This window comes from Desmodus rotundus, chromosome 8 (assembly GCF_022682495.2).
Source record: "Desmodus rotundus isolate HL8 chromosome 8, HLdesRot8A.1, whole genome shotgun sequence".
NCBI lineage: Eukaryota > Metazoa > Chordata > Mammalia > Chiroptera > Phyllostomidae > Desmodus > Desmodus rotundus.
This window is the reverse complement of record NC_071394.1, coordinates 126,130,291-126,152,667: the sequence shown is the minus strand read 5'-3', so window position 1 is coordinate 126,152,667 and position 22,377 is coordinate 126,130,291. Positions and strand designations below refer to the sequence as shown.

At 40.4% G+C, this 22,377-nt stretch overlaps 1 protein-coding gene across 4 annotated transcripts in view; it reads right to left on the bottom strand.

Moving 5' to 3' along the window:
* The window catches only part of CTNNB1 (catenin beta 1), a 45,698-nt gene extending 24,848 nt beyond the window's left edge, over positions 1–20,850 (bottom strand). For all 4 annotated transcript variants that reach the window (XM_045200175.3, XM_024565661.4, XM_024565663.4 and 1 more), the window contains exon 1: positions 20,648–20,850. The gene's annotated coding sequence lies outside the window, so the exon portion shown is untranslated. The remainder of the gene's footprint in view (positions 1–20,647) is intronic.
* Positions 20,851–22,377: the final 1,527 nt, after the last annotated feature.

Genomic DNA, 22,377 nt, shown 5'->3' with positions numbered 1-22,377 from the left:
CTGTCCAGAGAGAACCAGGGAAGAATCTTGCCCAAGTAGAAAGGCTTCCTCTGGACAGTTTTCAGCCAAGCTCCCCTCTACCACACCCTGCCAATCACTAAGGGCCCAGTGGGCTCCCATTCAACCAAGGCTTACTGAACACTTCCAGAAAGCCTTCAACAAAGGAAAAAAGTTAAGGAAAACCAACAGAAAAACTGATTTTTTAAAAGTCAGAACTGAAAAACGGGTGGGGTAGGGTAAGTAACAGAATGTTTTGATTTATTACTCTCATAGAGCTTACAGAGAATAAAAACGTTAGTAGTTAATATAAACAGGTAACTGAAGCTGAGAAAAACTAGAGCACAAAAAGAGAAAGAGACACAAACTATGAAAAAGAAGAGGATGGCCCAGGGAATCAAAGCTCCAACTAACAGGCTTTCCAGAAAGAATGATTAAGAGACAAAAGGGGAAAGGCCTACTCAGTACCAATCAAGATGGGGGCAGGGGAGGCTGAGTCTTATGAAGTACTACCGTGTTCCCTGATGTAGGTGATCACTAGCTACAGACTACAACAGAGCGATCTGTGTTCTGCCAGCTGTATCACCACCAAGTGGTGCTTTGACACAGAGGGCACTGGGGACAGCCAGCTTAGCCAGCCTAATGAGGCAGTGGACGCAGGCATCCTCCCTCTCTTTTTGGTATTTAACTATACACTCTTTCAATCATATATTTTATTTAAAAAAATCAAAATTCATCTTGCTATTTCTGATTTAAACTCTATAAAGTTTAAAAATATATATATCCTTTATATATAATAATTTTTAAGTAGTAAGTTCATCCTGAACCACAACCATTCAAAGTATTACTGAGTAATTTTTCCTTCAGCTTTTCTAATAGGACTACTTAAGCAAGCTACGTCTTTCTATTATTATGAAAATTTTCAAATATGCAAGAAAGTAGATACAACTATATAATGAACACCCACATCATCTGTACTTAACTGTTAATATCATGCCATATTTGTGCCTTCCTACAGAATGATTTTAAAGTAAATCACATACATTAGTACCTCGTGTGACTATAAAAATTAAGGACATTTTCCTGCATACCACATCATTAGAAAAGATTAGCATTAATAACCGACAATTACATGAGTGCTGGAGCTCCTACTTCACCTTCTGTACTGGAGCTTCTGTCAAAGCCTACATGATAATTGACACAATAAAAATTTCAAAACTACAGTTGCTTCTCCAGTTCCCATCAGGACAAAATTATCTTAATTACTTTAGATTTCAAGAAGTTTGGGTAATACTAACTGGGAGTAACTTTGCTATATAAAAATAAAGCAGCTCTATTGTAAAAATCACAGTTTTATACTGGCAGTTCACGCTAACAATTCTGTCTTCTAATAATCTGGGCTGCAAGAACCAAAGTGAATTGTTTATTCTACTTTCTTTTTTTTCTTAAGGTTTTATTTATTTTTAGAGAAGGGAAGGAAGGAGAAAGAGGGGTAGAAAAACAGGGAGAGAAAGATCAGTGTGCAAGAGAAACACTGACCCGTTGCCTCTTGCACACACCCACACTGGGGTCTTGGCCCACAACCCAGGCATGTGCCCTGACTGGGAATCCAGCCAGCAACCTTTAGGCTCATAGGCTGATGCTCAATCCACTGAGCCACACCAGCCAGGGCTATTCATTCCATTTTAAAGAAAGAATATGCAACTCTCTTTTAGGAGCATAATAACTTTTTGATAAATCTCCAGGGATTAAAAAAATAATAATAAAGTTCTTAGTAACATTTATTTTGTAAATCTAAAAACACACACATATCCATCTTTATTAACTGTCACTACTTATACTTTGTCATTTAAAAAACTTATAGTCTCCTCAGATCTTCCTGTTTTAGCACTTTTCATTCAACACTAAAACTTTTAAGTGATAATTCACTCTAGTTTCCTTTCTGCTTTTACTCTCAGCTGTGCATATGTTCTGAGAGGAGTCTTCCTGGACCACCCAAGAAAAAACACACATGTAAATGATACTTTTGCTCCTCCCAAACATCTAACATTAATGCCCTTGGCGTTACTTTAATATGTAAGTGCAAAACGGCCATTAGAAATATGAACTGTCTGTAGCTAGGAAAAATTAAGATGTTCCCCAAATGATGTCTTTCTTCATTTTATTCTCTTCTCTACCCTATCCACCAAGTAAAATACATATTTATAAAATTTTCCTTCATTGTTACCATAATGGTATGCAGTTAGTGACATTTTGATGTATTTGGTATTTAAACTTACTGTTAGGCATTCCTTTAATATAAAAATCAAATCCATGTGTTGTAGGCCCTTATAAAATGCTTGTTAAAAAAATCACCTGTAGTAAAGCATATGATGTCCTCCTTGAATATTTAGTTTGTCCTTCCCCATTTCATTTGCTGTTCAAACAATGCTGAACAACATACATAATTATCTTAATTTCTCCCACCCAGGGATTGTTTCAACTACTGAATTAAAAAGGGCAATAACTTTTAAAGCCTTTGACACAGCTCCAAAATACTGATGGAGCATCAGTTCATACAATTTTCACAGACGGCACTAAAGTGAGTGACCACTTCACCGAGGGCTTATCAACATCAACTGTTTTCTCACTTTTATTAAGTTTTTTTAAAAGACTGTTCATTTATTTTTAGAGAGAGGGGAAGAGGAGAAAGAGAGGGAGAGAAGCATCACTGAAGCACACACTTGTGCTTGACTCTTGCACACCCCCAACTGGAGACTGGCCTGCAACCCAGGCATGCGCCTTGACTAGGCATTGAAGCAGCGACCCGCTTTGGTTCGCAGGCCAGCACTCCATCTACTGAGCCACGCCAGCCAGGGCTCAGACGACGTTTAATAATAGTGTCCACTCATCTAATGTATGTACCACCACCCTACCTGCAAGTTTTTCTAACTTCTGAGATTAAATGCTTATTTTTTATTTATTTATTTTTTTGTGCTATATGTAGTCTTTTGGCTTCCCAGATTTTTGATGTAGTCCTTTTTATGTTTTTATTGGGGGGGAGGGGGAGAGAATATGTATGTTATACCTAAGAAGTCCCTTGAATAATCACTAATATAACACATTTAAGCTAACTGTGTATGTCTGAGAATATACATTTACTCTTTAAAATAATTATGGTATTATTATTTACATTTATATCACTAGTCTCACCAGTGATTTTGTGATCAGTTACACAATCCTAAAACAGCCCTGATTCTTCAGAAAACAGAACAAACTTTTACTTTATCCACTCTAAGAACAAATTACTACAAAAAGCAGATGCTGTTTCTCCAGCCTATATTGGTATTTTAAAACACAGCTACTTCAAAGTACACACTGAGTAGCTAGCCTGTGTCTATACAGGCACATTTTTATAATTTCCAAATATAATTTTATGCCACTTAAGTTAAAAAAACAAAACAACAATTCATATTATTTATGTAGCAAAAGTACAAATACATACTAGCTTCTTAATACTTGGCAGCAAAGGGAATAGGGCTGGAAAAGGTATTAAAAATATCTTAAACTCTTCAGTTTTTGCTTAAAAAAAAAAAATCAAACCGTAAAATTGTATCTGTCAAGCTAAATGATGAGTATTTGGGTGTTTGAGACATTATTCTCTATACACTGCAGAACAAAAATAACAATGTAAATAAAGGAAGGAAATAGCTGTATACCAGCATTCAGATAAAAATATTTTGAACTCCAAATATTTTAAATACATCTTTGAACTTCAATTTTTAAAAACATTATTAAAATGAAGCTACCCAAGAAAGGCATGATTATTTTATGTACACTTTTGTTACATCAGCTAAACCTTAACAAACTTGAGTCTCAAATATGGGGATAAAGTATTTCCATTTCCTTGGAACAAAGTTAAAAACCTACAAGTATATTTTATAAAGCTAAACAGCTATGTGGGAGGATCTGTTTCTATCACTTGAAACTGAGAATCCTGTTGCTCAAAATGAGTTTACAAAATGACGACTGGCTAACTTTATACCCATTTTAAGTAGATTTTATAGTGTGATAAGACTGCAGAGAAAACAGTTCATAGTTTAACTATACTTTTAATAAAAGTGACCATTAAATTATATGCAAACTACTTTCCTATATATGAACAGGTTAGAAAAATATAGTCTCAAAAATATTTCAAATTAGCAATAATAAAAACAAGGTACATACAAGATTAAATAACAAAACATCTTGACTAGAAATGTTGGTCCTATATAAAGATGTTAGTTTTCTCTAACATAGTTTATAAATTCAATGTACTCCAAACAATATTGTTAGATTTCTTCAGGAGTAAAATGAATTTTAAGTACATTTGGAATGGAGATATGAAGGTAATCAAAGATGACTCAAACAAACATGAGAAGAAACCAATTCTATCGACCCTAACACACAATATAATCAATAGCAACAGCAATTAAAGAATAGTATTAGAGGGTACAAATGTCTAGAAAACTATAGTAATCAGTAAATACCCAGATATAATGTGGCAATTTAATAAATGAAAAAGGTGTTATTTCAATTAGTGAAAGTTAGATTACTTGATTTAGCAGTATTAGGAGAAAGGGGCTTGTCCTAAAAAAATTTTTTTCATCCTTATTTAACTATATTAAAATTAAATCTACCTTAGTCAAATATTTACATGTAAAAAAAATAAAACAATGAGTTATCTACAAGCAAGAGTGGTATATACACAAATAAAACTATGGTAAGAAGCCAAAATATCACAAATCTAAAAAATGACATGGTAGAAACAAGATGTGAAATAATATTAAAGGCTAATATCCCTATGTACACAAAGATCTGAGGACAAATGTAAGAAAAAACAGCTAGGAAAGGCACAAACTCATTTCAAAGGAAAAGTAGAGAGTAAGAAATAAATATACACAAAAGAGTTTAAACTCATTTAGTTTTTGCTTATCAGACTGGTAAAGAGAGAAAAGAGTAATGATACTCATGGCTGATAAGGATACAGTTAAACTGGCAGAAACTTTTTGGAAGGTAAGTTGGCATTATCCATTAAGTTAAGTGTAAATACCCTTTGGCTTTAAAAACAATTCATTTTTATAACAGAAAGTTATTCTGAAGGAATATTTACAGAATCACACCAAGCAAGATGTCTGCACAGTATCACGTTCACAGAGAAAAAGCTAGAAATTACCCAAATGCTTTCAATTGATCCATTAAGTGGAATACATAGTCACACTACATTTAAGCATCTTTTGTTACTGGCATTGCAATAAGTGAATAACAGAGTCAGAGAATCAAGGTCATACATCTAGTAAAGCCCACATTCTATTATTGTTGGAGAGTTAAGCATGAAAACAAGACAATTTAGGGAGAACTGCTATGAAGAAAATAAACAAGGTGAGAACAGAGAGACTGGTGGGTAATGAGAGAGGGAGTGACATTTGAGCAGAGGAGGAGGAACTAGCCAGGTACAGATGGGGCAGAACATTCCATGCAGAGAACTAGTACAAAAGGAATGAGCTACGTTATTTGTTAAAGGTACTGAAAGGTTACCTGTGTAACTAGGAGTTAGGGAACCATGAAGAGAGTTGGGGATCAGATCAGTAAGAATGTAAAATAAAATCCAAAGTGCACTGCGAAGCCACTGGAGTAACATGGCTTGTGATTTAAGCTTTTTAAAGTTCACTCTAGCATCTGTTGGAGGCGGGGGGGATTGTGGGGGCAAAAGCAAAACAGGAAGACCAGTTAGGAGGCCACTGTAAATCATCCTGGTGAGAGGGCGTAGTGGATTACTATGCAGCCATTAAAAGAATGAAAAAGGGTACACCGAAAAAATATTCAACGTGTTTAATATGCAAAGGATCTGCATACTTTTTGCACACATTTGCAGAACCAAATGGATAGAAATAATGTATTAAGATATTAGAAATACTTGTCCAAGAAAATATCTCATATCATTTAGCCCCACTATATGTTAGCCAAACACTGATAGACGGCATTAAGGAAATGTTTGTAGGCATTAAAAGTGGCCTATAAAATGGACTTTCTGCAAAAGAAATGTGGAAACTTATTCATCCAAGGATTATTACCCCAAGGCAAAACAAACTGCTTAAAAAAAAAAAAGACATATTCTTTGAAAAAATAACCACCGTTTTTTAAAAGTAAATCAAACTTACTGTAATTTTTTTATATTTAGACAAATGTCATTGTATTTATTCTAAAAATCAGTTGGATCACAAATACCAGACTTTGGATTAAATCACTTACATTGTTTTAAATAGTATCTTTTATAGCATTTTAGGATGTTGCCTTTTAGTATCAGGTAAACATCTAATTTTGTCCTTGACATACTTATTAACAAGGTGGCAAAATTAAATGCCTAGCAACTTCAGTCCTGAGCCTAATATGTTATCTCACTGAATCTTCCATGTTGATAATTTCCCAAATTATCAAATGAAAACACTGACTAGTAGCAGTTATAATGTAAGAGTATATAATATATGTAAGTATGGCAAATAAACTGCTCCGTTAAAATTCAAATTCAGGTCTGTTTAGTTTAGCCATGTGTTCTTTAAAAAATTTTTTAAAAAATATATTGAGCACACCAGAGAGAGGGAGGGAGGGAGGGCGGGAGGGAGAGAAACACCGATTTGTCTTCCACTTATCTGTGCATTCGCTGACTCCTGGCTGGCGGTGGAACCTGCAACCTTGTCTTATAAGATGACACCCTAACTAAATGAGCTCTCTGCCCAGGGATCACGTGCCCTTTTAATCAAAGCATGTATCCCCCAAAGTTATAGACAATTAATATTTAACAGTGAACATTGCAAATAAATCCAAGAGAAGAGCTAGCAATTTTGAAATAAAAGTACTGTATGTACTACTGAGGAACTACATTCCTGAACAGTGGCCGCAGTAAAGAAGAAAAATACCCCACGAACATGTATATGTATTAGTAAGACTGAATCACTACATTCTCTATACTTTGACTTTGGGCCTAGTTAGATCCGGTGCTCCTACTGACAAGAATTTTCAAACACGAGTATGTTATGCTACAAAAATGTATTTAATTTCAAGAAAGTTTCTAGATGTTAATCTTTAGGCTCAGGTTATATAGGTAGAATTAATGGGAAGGACTCATGCCTTTTTTTAAGCTCAGTGAGTGAACTCCGTGATGGCTGGGACTTTACGTTTAGTTCTATTTCCAAAGTACTGGGCATACATCGGCTCTTAAATACACTGAAGGACTGAATGTGACAGAAAGAGAAATGTTCAAAAGTAGACAAAAGAACAAATAAAATGGTCCTGGCTGGTGTAGTTCAGTGGATTGAGCGCGGGGTGTGAACCAAAGGGTTGCAGGCCAGGTCCCCAGTAGCGGGCGTGCAAGAGGAAACCAGACATTGATTATTTCTCTCCCTCTCTTTCTCCTTCCCTTCCCCTCTCTCTAAAAATAAATAAAATCTTAAAAAAAAATAACAAAAACAAATAAAATGTATTAGGGGCTTAGATACCCAACAACAATTATATATAACCTAAAAGACTTTTTACGTGCCTTTAGGAACATGAAAGGTTTCCTGAGGAAGTATCTCATCTAGAACAGAGGTCAGCGAACTTTCGGTAAACAGCCAGACAGTAAATACTGTGGGCTTTGTAGCAACCACTCGACTCTGCCATTACAGTACAAAAGCAGCCACACACAATACACACACACCAATAAAACTTTATTCATTGAAACTGCAAATTTAAATTTCACATAATTTTATACGTCATGAGGTATTATCCTTCCTTTGGTATTTTACCAGCCATTAAAAATTATAAAAACCATTCTTAGTTCTCAGGCCATACAAAACAGGTGGTACGCAATAGTTGGCCAACACCCTCATCTATTTATTGAATACTTTCACTGAGAACCAAAGGCAAGTTAATTTACATTTTAATTAAGTACATTAAACCTAAATGTGAAGACCAGTAACACAATGGGTTTTAAAGTGGGTTGATAGGTTACTAGGAGAGGTCAAACACTTTTCTTTTTTCTATAGTACCTGCAAAAACAGATTTGTGGAAAAATAAGACTGGAACAAATGGTGTATGAAAGCCGCCACATCGAAACTATGTACATGGGGAAAACACCAGGCCATTAAAGCCAGGAATGTGCTAAACCAGATTTTGGCCTCAATATATAGTCTCTCCTTATCTGTGGGGGATAAGGGCCAAGGCCCACAGTGGATACTTGAAACCATGGAGAGTAACTAAATCTTAATCCACTTCTTCAACCGTGCCGGAAATGTGGCAGCAGCTTCTTCATCAGCAGACACAACATGCCAGTAATTTTTGTATTTCTCAGTTCAAAACGTATTCATGGCTTGGTGCCATTTGTTTCAGGGGATCCGTTGCTGACGTTTTCATACGGGCTCAATGCTTTCTGGCACAGCAAGTTGCCATCAATTGCAACGCCTCTTCTGTTCATGTTTTCCACCTGCAAATGCAACGCCCTTTCCATTTTAACCAGGCACTTACCACTCACTGTGGCTGTAACTTTTGCAGGTTGAGATGCAGCAAAACCAACACAAATTTATCTTCCCTTCTTCACAATTTCACACATGTAAGATTTGTTCTTACCACAGATCTCAGCAACCTCAGCATGTAATTTTTTTCTTTCCTCATTAAGTTGAGAACTTTCACCTTTTTACACTGAAAAGAAGCACTTTATGGCTTCTCTTTGGCAGCATCACTATTCTTGTGCTTTGGGACCATTATTAAATAAAATAAGGATTTCTTGAGCACAAGCACTGTAATTCTGCGTCAACCTGATTACTTGAGATGGCTACTAAGTTACAACAAACAAGCAGGTAGAGTACACAAAGTGGATATGCGGAACAAAGGGATGATTCATGTCTCAGGCGGGACGGAGCGGGACAATGCAAGATTACATCACACTACCCCAGAAGGGTGTGAAATTTAAAACTTGATGACTTTCTTACCTCTGGAATTTCCCATTTAATATTTTTGGACCCCAGTTGACAGGTAACTGAGACCGTGGAAAGAAAAACTGTGGATAACAGGGACCATTCTGCATATAAACCTTTAAAAATCTTCCTTGCCCTGGCCGGGTGGTGGCTCAGTTGGTTGGAGTGTCGTCCCATATACAAAAAGGTTGATGGTTCAACCCCCAGGCAGGGCATGCACAATAGGCAACTGATTGATGTTTCTCTCTCATACTGATATTTCATTAATTTACTCGACAAATTTTTATGCAACTGCCACATGCCAGGAGGTATAATGGGTTCTGGGTGTATATACAGTGGTGATTAAAACAAATGGTCCTTGTACCCTTGATAAAAAGGCAACTGGATAAACAATTATAAAGAGCAGTACGCGCACAACTAAGTTACAAATGGGAGAAGGGAATGGACTGACACAAATGGAAGGTCTCAGAGTGGCCACAGGCTTCCAGAGGTTGGTAACCCTCAAACTGAGACCTGAAGAAGAATGCAAAAAGAGCCAGCATGCAGTGAAAAGAGCAGGAACATTCCAGAAACATGAGATAACAGATGCACAAGCCCAGAGTCATGAAAGACCTGATCATCTTTTAACAACTAAAACTTGAGACAGAGTGGAAAAGGGACAGGGCAAGTGAGATGAGGTTGAAAATGGCCGGATCATGTAGGGTTCTGTAGCCTTTCATAAGGAATGCACTTTTTATTCTACATGCCACTGAGAGTCCATGAAAGGATCCAACCAGGTGAATCACAAAATCCCATCTGCGTCTTTAAAAGCTGTTTTTGGCAATGAAAAAAACTGAAAGGGGATGAAAAAGAAAGCAGAGCGACCATGTCCATAGGTTATCCTTTTCAAGCTGTAATGGGAACAGAGAAATAAATGGAGCATTAGCTGGAAGGAAACAAAGGTTGTCCAATTCTAGAATATATACCCACTCAACAAACCTTTATTGAGCACCTATAACTTACAGATACTGTTCTGGGTGCCAGGGATACAAGCCCTTGAGAGGAGAGCAGCAGAAGCAAATAAACAAATGTTGCTTCAAAGTATGACTAAGTGCCACAAACCAAGTAAAATAGTAATATGATAGAGTAAAATGGATTAACAGGGAAGATCTCAGTGTGGGAGTCATATGTGACATTGGTCATAAATGACAAAAAGAAACCACCTCTGCCAAGATCTGGAATACATTTGTATGTTATTGGGCATGATCCATAATGAGCTGATAAGACCTAAAAGCCATTAACACAATTATTTACTTTATCAACTACTATAAACCATGAATCTGGGTATTGGGTAGAAAGCAGTGAAGGAAACAGACAAACATCTGTCTTTGCTGAGCTTACATTCTAAGAGGCTAAGAGAAAAAAGTAAACTATCCATCGTGTTAAGGAAAAACAAGCAGGAAAGGAGATAGAAGTTGGTGAAGGACTACGATTGACCAATCGGAGGAAAAACAGGAAAAGGCCAGCATAGACAGCGAGTTAGAAGGGAAAAGTGATAGGGAATAAAGAAAGCATGGCCTGAACACATAGGAGTTTGTGCTTTTACTAAAATGAGATGGTGAACCCCTGCAGGTTTCCTAAACAGAAAAGTTACATGATGTTGTTACATGATGTTGTTTTAAAAGGATTGCCCTAGCCACCTTTAAGGGAAACAAAATGTGAGCCGAGAGACCAGTTAGAAAGCCTTTACAGTAATCTTGCAAAAAATTAAGATAGCATTGCCATGGTGAGAACTTGTTACATTTCAGACATATTTTAAGGGGAGAGCAAACACAACCTACACACAGGGTTTGGATATAGGGTGTGAGAGAAAGACGGATCAAGAACAAGAAGGTCTGAAGTTTGAGTAACTGAAGTTCAGAGTCACATCAGTCGCACAGTCTCTTATGAAAGACTAAGAGAAGCAGCAGCTTTAAGGGAAACTGGGAATTCAGTTTTAGATATATTAAATTTGAAGTGCTTCTTAGCCATCCAAACTGTTGAAAAAAAAAAATAGGTGGGTATTAAGATCTATAGTTTAGGGGAGAAATCCAGGCCAAGGATACGAATTTGGAATCTTCAGCAAGCAGGTTAAGTACTGTTCCAGGCTGGGGGCCTACAGTGTATTCAGACGATGAAAAAGGAGAGGTCCAAGGTCTCAACTTTCAGCCACTTCAACAAAGAGGTCAGGGAGATGACAGCAAAAAAGGACTAAGAAGAAAATGCCAGAGAGGTAGGAAGAAAACCCACTAACAGACCTGGTGGCCTAGAAACCAAGTAAAAAAGTGTCTCAAGCAACTTTGTCAAATGCTACTAACAGGTTAACTGAGATAATAACTAGAAATTTATAAGTGGCCACTAATAGGGGTTCAACAGAAAGAGGAAAGAATGCATAATAAGCAATTGTTTTAAGGTGTTTTTGTTGTGAAGAACAGCAGACTGGGGTGGCGGGTGGAAGGGCAGACAGGAAGAAGACATTTTTTTAAACATGGGAGAAATGGCATCATATTTGTATGCTCATAGGAAAAGCCAATGATGTGAAAGAAGAGAGGATGAGAGAATATTCGTGAGTGCAGGAGAGAATGGGATCCAGTGTACAAATGAACTGGATGTCCTTATCTGAAACACTACATTTCATCCCTAGGGACAGGGGAGAAGGTGAAGGGCACAGTCGCATAGGAGAGTAGGCAGGAATTCTCCCGATTATTCAATCTGCTTAGTGAAATAGAAAGCAGTGGCATTAGGTGGTATTGGAAGGTTTGAGAAAAAAGGAGAAAGTATAATCATAAAGGAGGATATACTAATAGCCCAGGGACCACTGGGCATGAGGCCAGGGGGGACAAGGTTGTTGAGTGTGTATGTAAGAAAGTGATTACGATCCAGCATGAAATCCAGTTGGGCAGAAGTGAGGGTGAGGAACACTGGAAAACTTAGGTGGACACACAGACAGATTGTAGGTTCTGGTGGCAATGATGGGCTGTTGGAATTGAAGTGTTTCCTGAAAGAATAAGAGAGGGAGGAACTTGAAATGATACTGGGGAAGGGAGTAGTTATTGGTAAAAGGCAAGGTATTCTGGGATATGACAATGGGAATGTATGGTTGAATTAAGAGTGAAAAGTAAGATCACTGGAGGAAGAGGAATCAAGGAATTAAGAGGCCAGAATATTGGAAGCAACCTCTATATCAACGTTCCTCAAAGTCCCAGACTATAATGACCTAGTGAGCTGGTGCCACATTATGAACTGACATACTGTTTCCTTTACCAAAGAAAGTCTTGCTACTACTACTAATAATCAGATGAACTAAACAGTGAACTTAGTGCCACAGGTGTTTTAAATTCTGGCATAAATTCCTTATAGCAATTCATACTGGTAACTAACAGTTCACAGGCCAGATGACATTTTGAGTGGTGCTGCTCTACATGGACACTGATGTCACCAAGAATTATAAGAGAAATAAGACAGTGAAGTTAGGAGCTAGTAAGTGTTTAAGGAAGGGGGGAATGGCCCAGGGAAGTTGCTAGATGACTGAAATACAGAGGGGGAGTGGGTGGTATAATTTGATGGCAAAGAGTCAAAGCTTAAAATTCTGGAAAAGAATGGTCAAGAAGTGACAATGAGAAACAAAAAAAACACTGTTCCTCTTGGTTCTGCAGAAAAAGGTGTGCAAGATGGGAAAACATTTACCACTTGAGGGAGCTGCAAGGGAGGTGGCATCATTAGAGGAGAAGCTAGGTTACAGTTGGAGCAAGTAAGCAAACAAAACATTCCCTGAATAGATGAGAATAAAAGGGATTTGCAGACAACTGTGCATTTCTAGAAGGCGCTACAAATGGATTTGAGATGATAAAAGGTGGGAGATGGACACCACGAAAAGCAATGGCAATCAGGACTTGGAGGGTAGGGAGAGTCTGGAAGAGCAAGCTGTAACTAAAGGAACAAAGTCCTTGAAAACACATGCGTCTGGACTGGCCTCTGTCCAGAACACTAACTCCCTCCACTTAGAAAGATGGACCTTCGATGCAGATTAAGGAGAAGGCGCAGGAATTACTGCTTAGCTTCTGACTAAAGGGGACCAGCGTGAAAAGCGAAGAGAAAGTTGGTCTTTCTTAGGGCTTTCTGAAGAAATGTAATATGATCTGGTGTGTAACAGCCAATAGGAGAAAACCAGAGGCCCTTTAGCATATAGTCAGGGCATTCCTCAAGCATGATTAATAAGTATTCTTACAAGGAAAAAAAAAGACAAGACCCAACTTCACTATCTCCTAGCTTCCGCTTATCAGCACACTACTTCACTATCATACTGTGTCAGCAGTGACCCGGTCTTCTGGTATTCCCGACCTCTAACCCTTTAAGATTTCTGGCCTGGTATCTCTCATTCTGTGGGGACTAGAATGGCTGACACTCTGATTCAGTATTCAGGAAAAATAACAGCAGAATTAAGGCAAGAAATAGTGACCTACAGAGGACAACTACCAAATAAAATAGTTGAACTTAAAAACTAAACAATCTTTAAAATTAAGCAAAATACCAGAAACCAAGCTAAAGTTATGAATCTATCTATAGTTTGTCAGCATACTGTTTCCTACATAACATTACTTTTGTATCTAAATGAACTATTAGGTAGAAATAATTTTTGACATTGCTGCATTCTTGCAGTAACTCAAAAAAAAATTCAAGTGTCCACGTTAGCACTTTCTACACAGGACTAAAACTCCACTTGGAAACCTCCATTTAGTTGGACTGAAAAATGTTTCCAAGAAACCCTGTTCCTCCCTTACACATGTGGCATTCATCTAGTATATGGAAAACTTCAAAGACGGACTCACTCCCTATACCCTTACCCCCAAACCACTTAATTATACTTAAAGGGGGAAGGGAGACAGTTTATAACCACCACCCCTTTGAGCAGAAAATTACTACAATCGTTTAAGATCTTCAAATTGCATTCCCAAGAAATTCTGCAGTAAACCCAACTTCTCACATTTTTACAAGGATAACGTACAATTACATGTACAAGGATATATGTACGTGTAACATATATAATTATTTCAGCTATCATAAAACTCTACTAAAAGAAATCAAACTAACCCTTCAGCTTTTTTACATCTTTGACTTCCCAGCCATATCAACTACCAGCATTTAAAATAATATTATTAATTATAAATATGGTTTATCTGCCATGAGGACTAATAAACTTTAAAGAACTTAAATAGGTTAAAAATATATCCCCCACTCCAAATTTTTTAATTGCTTAACATACCTGTTACAAGTCAGTTAAAAGGAAAGTATCAGTCCAGCAACATGTTAATTATGAAATCACAAGTAAAACCATGGAACTATTTAGTGAAGAAATTAAGAGAGACATAAACAGGGGAGCAAAGGGGCTGTGCTGAGGCAGTTTCACCCTAGCATCAGCCAGCTGTTCATACTTTTCAAACTATTACAGGGGGAAAAAGCCTTTTCAACAAGTTCAAAAGAAATCAGAGGCAGGAAATTTCTGGAATATTACAAGAGAAACCTCACTGTGGTTCTGTAAAGTCACATGGGGACTGTGTAACAGGCGAGGGGGTGAGTGCCCTGGGACAGTTTTGTGGAAAGTCCTCTATCGGTTTTGCTTGAGTTGTATACCACGTCGTATAAAAACAACTGCAGCCTGCAGCCCTAGTTTCAGATTATGCTTCTTAAAACCAATGTTGGCCTATGGTTTGCATTTTCAGTCCACACAGTTTGCCATTTAAACATGTAGTCTGCAGACTAAACACCTAAGTTTTCAAACTCTGAAACTGAAAAACTTCGCCCTAGCAGCAAAAGATTTAACCAAAATCTATCTAATTGCATAAATTTATTCTACACCCAACATCAGTATGCCATTAATTTAAATTAGAACTTATACTCAATTAATTTTTCATTATCTAAACTTTGCTTTTAAATTTTGGATCTAGTCTGGTAATAGTTCATCTCAGAAATGCAGACGTTGGCTGAAAACCAGGACATGATTTAAAGATGTCAATAAAATTTCAGGCTGACATGATTGGGTATACACAGCTAGAGTCGATCCAGTATTTTAAGTGCCTTCACATATGAAGTTTGAGACCATTAAAAAAAATTCACTATAAAAAAACTATACTTAAGATAATCAAGTAATGAACACCCTGTTATTTCTCTTCCTTTTTCTTAACCCAAATTATCTGAATTCCTCAACTTCAAAGTGTGGATTTCCCAGATTTCACAAACAAGTTAGTATAAACTTGCTTTTAAGTTCCTAATCTGTAGTCAATTGATACAAGGAATTTTCCAAACTCCTCAACATGAACCTAATATTAAACATCTTATTTCCTAAATTATAATATCCACAGAATCCTATTTTCCTGTCATTTATTAGAAACTTCATTACAAAATGTACTCCAAATGGGACAACTGCAGATGTTACTAACTGGCAGTATCCTGCCAGTTTAAGTGTATTTATTTTGTACTAAATAGTATCTTGCCACATGAATTTCATTCACCAACGTGTGCAAACCAAGTGATGTACACTGATCTGGATTTCCTGCTTCTCCTAGGGGGGAAAAATCAGGTGATGTGACAACAACGTGAACTGTATTTCCACACAGTGGCTGGGAGCAGCCAGAGACTGACAGCTTAGATGGAACACACGCTTTCCCATTTGTTGCGGTCACCAGAGTCCCAGTCACCCCATACCTGCTGGGCCCTGGAGACACTGAGGAGACTCTCAAAGATCAGTCCTATGTGGCTTATGAAAGCCATCTTACTTTAGTCACTTATCTTGAATGTAAAACTGTTTATGCTATATTAATGAAGTAGCCAATTTCCAAAGTCCCTAATAGGCAGAATATTTTCAATAAGCTTTATGTACCTAATTTTTTAAAAGAACTTTCAAATTTATTCTTTTCTGTCATAAAAATCTTGGAAAATTAAAACCAGCTTTTGACGCAGTGAATGCTGCACCACCTGGACATTACTAAAATACGATCCTTTATGGAAGAACACACTCCCTTCTGAAATAACCATTTAATCCAACAACTGAGGCATTCTTGCCTTCTTGTTAAAAAATATATTTCTTAGTCAATGATCATTATCAAAGTCTCCACAAAATTATGTTAAATTCCAAGAGCAAAATAGAACAGTAATACTATCATTTTCCCTCCCTACTCTGTTGCCTTTTTTTTTTTTTTTTTAATCTTCACCAAAGGACATTTTCCCTTTGCTTTCACAGAGAGAAAGGGAGCTTGGGGTTTGGGGAGAGAAGAGAAAGACAGAAACATCTATCGGTTGCCTCCCCTAATAGGGGATCAAACCCACAACCCACAACCTTTCAGTTTATAAGACAACACCCCAACCAACTGAGCCACACTGAGCTCGGTCAACTATTTAATTTCATTTCAACTACTCATTATAACAAAGCCAAAAATGAAATCTAAACTCTGAGAATATCCCATAAAATAACCATTTGACTACCAGAAGCTAATTCAGAATAGGTTTAATTCTTGTTATTAACTGGAATGAGATTTGAAATGACGATTAAAAAAAATAATGCTACTAATAGAAATACCAAAAGCTTTAGCTTAGGTGCATAGAGGAAGGTTTTTATTGAACACTTTAAAGAGCGAAAAATTGGTATAATGCATCATAGCCCACAACTCTTCACAAATGAGGCCCTGTAGTCAGTAGGGTGTTTTCCCCGAGTTCTCATACACTGACCCAACTAGCTGTTTCTACCTAGAGTCTAACATGGACATATATTCCTCAATACTATAAATGAGCCGAGTATTTACTGGTTTAACTGTGGAACTGATTTTAGACAAACTGATAATTCACTTCATTAACTTTTTCCGATAATTTTAGTTTCTGTAATTCATTAATATGGCTAAACATGATAATCTTTTACTTCTGAATTATTATACTGAGGTTTTTTTTTTTTTTTGTCTTTGTGGTATACTTAAACAGAATTGCCTATTTAAAGCAACAAATAAAAGTTTAATCCCTAATTTTACTGACCTTTCCCCTGCAAATACTGGTTGAGAAGACATTTTCTCAAGCGAACCTTTTACTTAGCAGTACTGATATGAATAAATTATCCTAGAATTTGAAGCGTTTCTTACTGATGCTTTCTCATCAGAACTACGCATAAACACATTCTGCACAAACTCACTGGGGGCGGGGGGGGGGGGGAGAAAAGGCACAAGCATTGCATTACGTCCACTGCAGGGCACACAACGTGACCAGGTCCTAACACTACCCTCCTCTCTGCTGCCATCAGGCTCCAGGGAGACTTTGGAAGTGGAGAAAGGTCTCTTAAAAGAAAAGATGCCCCCCGATTTAAAAATTCAAAAAAAAAAGTAGTTAAACTCTAAAAAAGGGTTCCTAATGTGATTGACCTTCTCTTTTAAGAGCCAATCTTTCTTTCGGGAGAAAGCATATTATACATACTTCACAGATAGCAGGGTCAGGCCTCAACGGCCGATCTAAGTTTCAGACTAAGTACTCAAGCTCAGTCTTGCACGAAACACAAAAGCCGCATTCTTGGGTTAACAAAGGAAATAAAGAACTTTCTCCTGAGTTTAAGTGAAGAAAAACTAGGTAAGTTAATGCCTACTCATTTTCAATTGACACAAATCACCTACTTTCCTTTTGTGGAAATAAGTATGTATTTATTTTAGCCCACTAGCCTAGTTATCTATCACACTCATAATTAGAACAGTATTACATAAACAACAGTCTTTTAAAGAATGAGAACTGATGAGGGTGATAACAGGCAATAGCTACATGCTCTAGCTCCTGGCCTGTGTTTACTATTTACTTTCATGGTATAAAACTGTTTTCAGTCCAGCTGTTCCAAAACTATTGTATTCCCGACAGAGAGGATACAGGAAAGCTAGACAACGTGTGTGTCACTACAGAAGAGTGGCCGACACTCTTTATCAGAAGTTCTCCCCGCTCCGAAAGCATTCGCCCTCTCTGCCCCGGGGTAGCAATGGAGCGCACGGTTCCAACCAAGCTCAGAGCATGAACTGAAAACCTTCCTCCTGCTCATCTACAATTATTGTCAGCAATTAGTAAATGATGAAGGAGAAACAAATTCATGCTATGACCAGACAGACGTATTGTTTCTTTTCAATAACACCAAAGTTTCAGTTGGCTGAATATACTTAATACAGTCCATTTCTGGGGTTTTATTCTCACTGCTACTTATAACATAAACGAACAATATTCAAACTTTTGAATTGTCCACGTTCCTAGTTTCAACAACACTTACACTCCTCTTTCCCACCCCTCCCAACAACAAAAACTGAGTAACTGCATACAGTTTTCTCCTAAATACGTCCCAAAATACCTTTGAGAAATTTGCTGAGGGGGAGGAGGAAACAATGAAAACAGGACTTCATTTATGTGGACAATTTTATTTCAGTCATCACTAGTTAACAGTAGGAAGCTCAATTCACAGTCTAAGTTTTAATGTTGGAATATACATCTTTCTACATAACAATCTTGGTAAAGGAAGTCAAAAAATCAGTTCAAAAGAACTAAAACTTTTGATGCTTCTTGAAACATGAACACTGTTAAAAGATACGTTTTTTTATTAGCCACCTTACTTTTTAAACCTTGGTTTCTCCTGAGAGCTACTTAAAGTGACTGTTCTGGACTCGGGGAGAATCTCAGGCCTGAGACCCACAAGGACTCTAAACCGCACGCTATCCTAAACTTCCCAGTGCACTTTGTTTTCCCCTGAACGACCTTCGGGCTTAAATAGCCTCGACATTCCTTTAATCCTGTAGAATACAGTCTTCTGCAAGTTTTCAAGTTACCTTTGCAGTCGCTTTAGGGCTTTGTCCTTGGATGCGGCCTTCAAAACAAAGAGACTAGGTCAAAGTAATGAATATTGGGTGCAAATTAATCAGATTTTGTGAAAGGATATTATCAAATAAAACTTTAGGTACGTTTTTTTTTCCCATCCATATTTTGTGGGTTTAAATGTAAAAGTAAACAAATGCAGCAGCAGCCTTAGCTCAGACTTAAAAGAAAAACCAAACCAAAAAAACCCTCCAAAGCGGAAGTTTGTCACAAATTTACGCGGATACTGAACAGCAGCATGATGCACATAACATTTCAAGCTACGCCTAACAGTTCCTAGAAGACCAGTGAACGCGAAGACTCTGAAGGTACTGAATGTGCACCAAGTGACAATACTGCAACAGCTTCCTAAGTTCCCGACAAAATACTCTAACTTAGCGGCCCGAAGAGCACGAGCCTAGCCTTCATCAAAGGCGCGCTCTCTCCACGTCGCTGTCTAGTCTAAGCCACCGCCATTCACCGCACAAAGCTCCCATTTCACTGAAACCACTCCTCGATTTCCTTTCGCTGACCCCTGCATACCAGCAGGCCGGTCCCTCTCCATTCACCGCGCACCAACTCGGGGGGGAGGGGAGGCCACAGATGCCTGGAAGATACAGAGCAGGAGACAATGCGCCCTCCCAAAGGGCACGGAGAGCGGAGGAAACAACTCTACCCAACTGCCAAAGCTCTCAAGTCGAGGGGATTCGGAAGCGGGCGGTGAGAACTTCACTTCCAAAGCGTCTGCTCCGAGTCCTCGGCCCAGACCAGACACCCAGGGAAGTTGGGACGCCTCAATTCCATCCGGCCAGCTGCGCAGCGAGGGGCGGGATTCGCTCCGTTCGAAAGCGAACGCGTTCTGAACACCACGTTCGGCTGCCATAAGACTACGTGAATAAACAATTTCCACGAACCCAATTCTCGAAGCCGTCAGAGGCTGAAGCCCGTGGTTCACTCGATTAGAAACAGTCCGCCAGTCGCCCGAGCCCGTATTTTCACGAGGGTCTCGCCCCCACCGCCACCGACCCGAGGACCCCCGGGCACTGCACTGCCCGCCGCTTTCGCTCACCTGCACGGCCCGAGAAAACGCAGGCGCCGAGACCGCAATTGTATACGTGCAAGCCCTACTGACGCACCGCACCGTCCGCACGAGTTTGGTTCCTTAAAGTTGCTTCGATTTAAAGAAGCGCCAGTGCCAAACTCACATAGGCAGGGCATTAAAAACAACAAAATTCAATTCTCTCAAGAATGTTCGTAACAACTCGTCCTTAAGAACGAAATAGGAAATCTGGGGAGAGAGTCCACTGGCCCTATCCCCACGGCAGATAGGACCTAGGGTGGCGTCCCAGGCCCAGCGCCCGTACCCCAACTCCCCGATGGGGAGGCGGAGTCCCCCGCCCCACCCCGCCCCCCACTCTGGCCCCCGCGCATCCCGAGGCGCAGGGTCCCTCCCCCAAACTCGGCCGCGGCCGGAGCCCCGGACGGAAACCACAGTCCCCTCACCCCCGCCCCCCGCGCTGGCCATCCGAGCTCCCGGACGCGCCCTCGCGCGCGCGGGGCCCCCACGCCGCGAGCGGTGCCCCCAGGGCCCCCGAGGAGCAGCGCGGCCGGAACCCGGGCCCGGCCGCCGCCCTCCGCCCCCGGGCGCGGCCCCTCCCCGGCGCCCCCAGCCCGCTCCCTACTCCGGGCCTCCCGGCTGCGCCGGGCTCGGCTCTCAGCCACCGCCGGGACCGCGCGCCCGCGACGAAGTTTGGCTCCGAAGAGGGAGCGGGAGCAGCTCCAGAAGGGTAAGGAAAGGAGCGCCCAAGCACCTCAGGGGAACAGGCTCCTCCAGCCGCGGGAGTCCGATCGTCCTCGGCCTGCGGTGGCGGCTCGGCGGGCACTGGAGCTGCTTCTCGGACGTTCCTCCGTCTCCGCCTCCTCTCGCTCTCAGCTCTCGCAGCCGGTCTAACGCGACTGCTACAGACCGAGAGGCTTAAAATGGCGCCGCACAAGGACCTCTTATAAGTCGCGCAGGATCCCCTGTATCCTGCCGCCACCGGCGCAGCGCGGAGCGTTTCGCCGCGCGAGGACAAGGGGCGGGGCTCGAGAGGACGCGGAAAGTAGTCCCCGCGCCGCCGAGTCGGCTGCTGCTGTCCCGACGCCCCGGGCCCGGGCGGGGCACCCGCGCGCTCCCCGGACGCTCCCGCGTACGGATCCCCACAGCTGCCCCGCCCCGCCGGGCCGGAGGGCGGCCGGCGAGGGCGCAGTGTATCAGGCGGGGGCTGAGGGTAGGGTAGGGGAAAGGTGGCACCAGGATCTTCCACTGTCCCGAACCTGATGCCCGGGACGTGCGCGTGCCCCGAACCGTGAGAGCGGATGCGGGGCTTGCCGCGCGCTTTCCGCCGTCCGCGGGAGGCGGCAGCTTGGCCCCAGCCCTCGGGGGCTGCGCGGGGAAGCTGACACAAGTCGTGGGAGGGCGGAAAATCGGGCCCCAAGCGGCTGAGGCGCGGGCGCTGAGGTCGCGGCCCACCTGGCTCCTGGCGCTGCCGAGTGCCGCCGCCCCCGCACCGCTGTCGGCCAAGGGACTCCGGCGGGTTAGGGCTTCCGCCGTCTTTGCGGTCTGGGCCACACACTGCTTGCAGGACACGGCTCCCAGCCGAGACACACACCACCCTCAAGCCCCTCACTGTCGGGATCTTGGCTCCCGCATCCCAACAGGGTGCTCATCCTGAATGTAGACAGGAACTGCCGGGCGGAGCAGCCTGCTCTCCCAACTCCCGAAGGCTGTGAACTCTCGTTAGAATGGGCGCTTAGCCCGCAATTCAACAAGTCCTTAAGAATACCTACTGTGAATAAATGACTGGTGGAAATGGATTAGCTCTAGAGCCCTGTCAATTAGGTTAATTATTATAGATTCCTTTTTTATCTGGTTCCACTGTGTTACTAAGAATCAACAGATTTTTTTTTTTTTTTTTTTTTTTGGTGAGGGGTAGAGATTTTTCTTTGGAGGAAATGCATTTCTATGGTATTACTTTTTTTGAGAAATCCAAGTATATTGTTTATAGAAGGAGCTACGGAGTAGACAGCTTCTGACTTTTTTTAAAACTAATTTTCTGTTCTTCAAAAAACATCTTCTAATTTGTTTTAATAGGTTGGAGGTGGGTCTTCGTCTCCATTGTAATCCAGCAAGATTGGCATTTGTCAAAACTGAAATAATTATCCATTCACTTTCTCTAGTCTGTTTTATGCTTGTTTTCCACCCCCCAAAACAATGGAGAGTACAAAGAGCAACAGTGAAAGTTAATCTTGAGTCTTTTATCCCTGTAATTAATGCATGCAAACAATAGGTCTTTATACATAGGGATGGGCAGAAATCCTACTCATTCATTCATGGAGTAGGATATGTAGTTTTAGGCATAGCTAATGCTTCAGGACCATCATTTTCTTTAAATAATCTTTTTTCCCTCCGTCTTAATGATATTTTACTATATATAGTGGCAATGTCAACTGCGGCTTGTGTCCGTAGCACATGTGAGCTCCTGCAGTGGAAAAAAGTCCA